We start from the raw sequence: 6,000 nt of genomic DNA, 5'->3' as shown, positions 1-6,000 counted from the left end.
GGGTTGAGGTTGATTCAACAATAATATATATTGTTTGAGTTGTGATCGAGTCTGAGACATGTACACGGGTCACGATACGTATTAATTAATTCAAATATTATATATTAAACTATATATGAATTATTGGACTGTTAACTGTGGACTATCGAATGTGGACTGCCAACATTGGACAATTAAAATGAATTAAAATATTGATTATAACATATGAAACTAAACATTTCTTCAAGTTTGCCACTTGATTTCATCTTAAACCTCATTTGTATCTTGACAATTACAATTTACGTTCAAACCTTTCATGATTCTTGAAAACACATCAATCGAGAGGATGAACTAACCGCACTTCATCTACGGAAGAAAAGATTTATGCATATAGTTATGCACCTGAAAATACTCGAAAACTGAGTAAACGTTTAACACGTATCTGTGCTAGCTCCTTTGGCATTGTTATTACTGAAAATAACTTTGCAATCCCTTTCCAAATTAGCCAATTTTGTCACAGCTCCAGCAAATCAACTTTGAAACGCCCCGTCCTAATCCATCTGGACAAAGTCATCAACATTTGATTCTAGAGCGATGATCGACTCTAAGTAATGTCCTTAAAATGAGCAAATGCACAGCGGAAGATTTCTTTCATACCTGAGAATAAACATGCTTTAAAGTGTCAACCAAAAGGTTGGTGAGTTCATTAGTTTAACATAAATAATCATTTCATAATTTTAATAGACCACAAGATTTCATATTTCCATTTCTCATAAACATACGTCCCATGCATAGAGAAAAAAATATCATTCATATGGATTGAACACCTGGTAACCGACATTAACAATATGCATATAAGAATATCCCCATCATTCCGGGATCCTCCTTCGGACATGATATAATTTCGAAGTACTAAAGCATCCGGTACTTTGGATGGGGCTTGTTGGGCCCGATAGATCTATCTTTAGAGTTCGCGTCAATTAGGGTTTCTGTTCCCTAATTCTTAGATTACCAGACTATATAAAAAGGGGCATATTCGATTTCGATCATTCAACCATATAATGTAGTTTCAATCACTTGTGTCCATTTCGTAAAACATTTATAAAAAACAGCGCATGCATTCTCAGTCCCAAAAATATACATTGCAAAAGCATTTAAAAAGGGAATAATGAAACTCACGCAAAATCAGTTTTAGTATTTGTATTCATTTCATAAAACAGTTATAAAACAGCGCATGTATTCTCAGCCCAAAAATGTAAATTGCAAAGCAATTAAAAAGGGATTAATGAAACTCACCTAATGTATTTTGTAGTAAAAATACATATGACGTCATTTAACAAGTGTAGAGTTGACCTCGGATTCACGAACCTATATCATTTTTATATATATTAACACATATAATGGCAATCGAACAAATTTATGTTTTATTATAATTTAATATGTTAGTAACTAAATTAACTATACTTATTTAATATACTTTAGGGAAAAAAAATTAGTATTTATTATGAAAAGATTAACGTTGTTATGTGATGTGTTTTTAAATATAATCTTATATAGTTATTTGTTTGGTAAAATGATATCAATAATAATAAATAAAAATTTGTATCTTTTTATGATAATAATACTAAAAGTAATTAAATTTAGTAATGATACTGATATTAATAGTTTTGATAATAATACTAATAATAAAAGTAATGTTAGTAATAATAAAAAAAAATTTAATAATGATACGGTAATAATAATAGTAAGGGTAATAGTAAGACTACCTCAAGAAGTAGCCCTTAAAAAATGTCCAAGTCCGAGTTTGAACCCGCGACCTCCCGCTAACCCGATAACATCCTTAACCACTGCTCCAATGTTTCATTTCTGATCTACTACGATTTTTAATTTCTTTAAACATGATTTTTGTTTTCATCTTCTTCACTAACATTATTAAAACCATCATCTCATCAATGATCATAATCTTTGACATCCCTTATCATCAATTTGTTTATCATCATAAGCTAACCTCTTTTCATTTCACCCTCATCACTCATTCAGTCATGGTTTTCGTTGTATCATCATCAATTTATCCTAATCATCACGATCATTATTATTATAAACTTATCAATATTATCTATCACCTTAACTTCATCATCGATTCATCCTACATCATATACATCACCTACTTGTTAAAAATTTTATGTATCTTCATTTACTAACCGAAACCATTATAAACGAATATCAAGACATAATCATCACATCATCCAATATCATTATTGTATAACATATATTATTATCTTTATCCTAAATTGTCATCATCATTCTTATTATTATAACATCACTATCATCTTAATATTTCTACCTCTATATACGCATTATCTCCTTGTGACATCACTACTCATCATCTTGGCCCGCGAGAGTTAAAAACAAATCGTGACATGAATTTTTTTTTTTGACCGTTACTTTTCAATTTGCTTTTAATAATTGTACAATTCTTTAATGTTTCAATATTCTCCTTGCAAATTGATGGAGCCAGACAACAACAACAAAAAAATACGCATGACTCACCAATAAGAAATGAGCATCATGCATGTTGCCTACTTTTCCCATTAAACAAAAGAACCATGTTTTTTAATCTCTTCTAATAATTCACCTCTTTCATCTCATCATTAACTTTATAGAAACATAAATAAATTAAAGCAGCGATTTGAAAAAAATTTTGGTTTGTTGAGTCTCGGTCTGAACGAGAGAGAAATAGATTAAGCAGCAAGTGTTTCTCGGTTGTAAACAGGAGAGAGATGAGAGTGGAGATGGGAGGTGTTGATGGCTTATGGTGATCAAGGTTGGTGATGGAGATGGTAGTTTGTGGTTAGTTATTTTCGAAAATAACAGTGGTAGCACAATGGCCGTTGCTTGCATTCGTTTGAAAACATAAAACATAAAATAGATTCTTTGTAGTAGTAGCTAGGTTCGATAATGGAGGTTTGAAAGGTGTTCATGGTGGGTATGAATCGAAAATGAAAGGTGTCATGAATCAAAGTGGTGTCGTGAGCCAAGGTAGATTGAAAAGGGTAATGTGTAGGTCTATCGAACAAGTTAAGCCATCGTGATTGTGGCTTGTATGCGAGGTAGACCCCGAAACAAAATAGTATTGAGCAGGAGTAATTTGTTGTATGGTGTGGTGCATAGCAAGGGTGGTGTGGCGTATGGCGGCAGGATGTTAAACAAGATAGTTAGGTGATAAATGCCCATATGCACGTACATGTATATGCTTATATTTAGAGCATGATGGATATATAATATCTATATATTAGTATGAGACAAATGAATGAAAGAATCAATTAGAAACAGTTACTTGAATGATAAATTCAGATTCACGAGTGTACATAATGAAAGAAGAAAAGAAGTAAAGTTGAGAGAGATGTCTAACTAATTCGCACAAATTATTAAACTTTTAACTTATTTTAATTAATATTAATAATTAATAATTAAAATATATTAATAATAATAATATTGATATTATTATTAAAAATAGTAATAATAATTTTAAATAATTATTTCTAACAATTAACTCGTAAATTATTTCCAAATGTATTTCAAAAATATTTATATATCTTTATATATTTAAATATATCTAAATCTATTTACGAATAGTGGTTCGTGAATCGTCGGGAATGGTCGAAGGTCAAATGAATATAAAAGACAGTTCAAAATATTTGCGACTCAACCTAACAGACTTTGCTCATCATGTCTAATTCATATTAAGATTAAGTTTAAATTTGGTTAAAAATTTCCGGGTCATCACAGTACCTACCCTTTAAAGAAATTTCGTCCCGAAATTTGAGTGAGATCATCATGGTTAACAATAAGAATGTTTTCATGACGAATATGAGCTGATAAGTAGAGTTTTATCACTGTTGAGTAATATGGATGAAATTATTTGATTATTCGAAGAGTACGAATGAAGTTATCACAAAAGAGTGAAAATGAGTAAATGAAGATTTGACTGAACCGGTGACGTATTCACGGGTGATTTCCGGAAATCAAGGAATTTAGAGGAAATCTTCGTAATATGATTTGGTTCTTCAATAATTAAGGAAATTAGGATCATCTTTGGTTAAATGCGATAATCTGTTTTGATTGTTCTGTCGGATATTTTACTGTAAATCCACCCTCTTCATTTCCTTTATCTTATGGAGCTCCATCCTTTTGTTTTCTCTTCCTGACTTTAAGTCAAGCGAATAATGGTCCATAATTCATAGGTATGGAGTTTCGAATAATCCTAATGTTCTAAGTAGAAAGGGACATAATAGCACTATCTTGATTGGTTAATTTACCAGAAGTTACGGGAAAAGATAGAACTATCAAGAAATATGTTCTTGATATGTTTATAAGTTATATAGAATGCAAGTGTCGTATAACATGGCACATAATGACGGTAGGGTCTGTGAATCATCATGTTTCATTAGAAACTCAGCATGAATTACTGTAATATAATCACGTTGATCAAGTGTCATTATACTATACTAACGCATGCATCAATTCCCAACATTACTTCAATAACATTCATATTTTAAGCTCGAAAGTTTACAGAATATAGAAACTAACAGTTTCAATATGATGTAACACTGATATCACGAAGAGATTAATGATTTCAGATAAGAATAGTTATAAAAATATCTTCAGAAATATGGAGGATATTTATAATGAAAGATACGATGATATCTTAGAATTTCTAATATCTAAGGATGGTGAAGAAAATTTGTCCGCAAGAGTTTGGAGTCAGAAGCAAGGTATTCGCTAAAGATTTCATCAGAAACAGAATCATCAGGATTCTTAATGTACAAGTTTAGTCCTTGTGATTTGTTCAGAGACTCCTTAGTAGTTTGCTCAATCAGTTTTTCAGTTTCAAACTTTTTATGAGCTTTGCCAACATACAATTCTTTATCATCAACTTTTGGCTATTGAGGTCGTTTACAGTTTTTGTTGCTTCATTCAACTTTTAAAAATTCAGAGTATTAATTCGCAGACTGGATGCTTTTCAGAATTTTAGAATGGAAGATCATAGTTCTAAGAGATAAATGTTATATGGATACATATTTGATGTGGAAACGTTGCGAGGCTCACAATACAGATTTGCTGATTCCCGGTAATTGGTATGACAATTCTTGTTACAAGATGTGAATGAGTACATGATGAGACTTCAATAGGTAAATATAGTGATTTGTCGGAGAGATTTAAACCAAAGAACGACGAGGTTGCTGATACATCTGCTGGTAATATGGTAGAATATAAAAGAATTCTCCGGTATCAAAAGGGTATTTGTAAATATCAGGATTATAGTAAGGCTACTTCGAATGAAAAGTCGAAATTGACTTGCTGGAGCTGTGACAAAATTGGCTACTTTAAAAAGGGATCGCAAAGTTAGTTTTGCTAATAAATGTCAAAGGATCTGATGCGGCTACGTGTTAAACGTTTACTCAGCTGCCGAGAGTTTCTCGGGTGCATAACTATATGCATAAATCTTTCCATCCGTTAATGAAGTGTAGTTGATTCATCCTATCGATTGAGGTGTTTTCAAGAATCATGAAAGGTTTGAACGCAGATTGTAATCGTCAAGATACAAATGAGGTTTAAGATGAAATCAAGTGGCAACTTGAAGAGATGTTTAGTTTCATATGTTATAATCAATATTTTAATTCATTTTAATTGTTCAATGTCATTAGTCCACAGTTCATAGTCCACAATTTGTAGTACAATAATTCATATATAGTTTAATATATAATATTCGAATTAATTAATATGTATCGTGACCCGTGTACATGTCTCAGACTCGATCACAACTCAAAGTATATATATTATTTGAGAATCAACCTCAATCCTGTATAGAGAACTCGATCATTACTGCATATAGAGTGTCTATGGTGATTCCAAATAATATATATAGATGTGTCGATATGATATGTCAAAACCTTGTATACGTGTCTCGATATTTAAAGTGCGTAAAATAAATACAGGAATTAAATGACGATAAATAAA

Source organism: Rutidosis leptorrhynchoides, chromosome 9, assembly GCF_046630445.1.
Source record: "Rutidosis leptorrhynchoides isolate AG116_Rl617_1_P2 chromosome 9, CSIRO_AGI_Rlap_v1, whole genome shotgun sequence".
Classification (NCBI taxonomy): Eukaryota; Viridiplantae; Streptophyta; class Magnoliopsida; order Asterales; family Asteraceae; genus Rutidosis; species Rutidosis leptorrhynchoides.
This window is presented reverse-complemented; position numbering follows the sequence as displayed.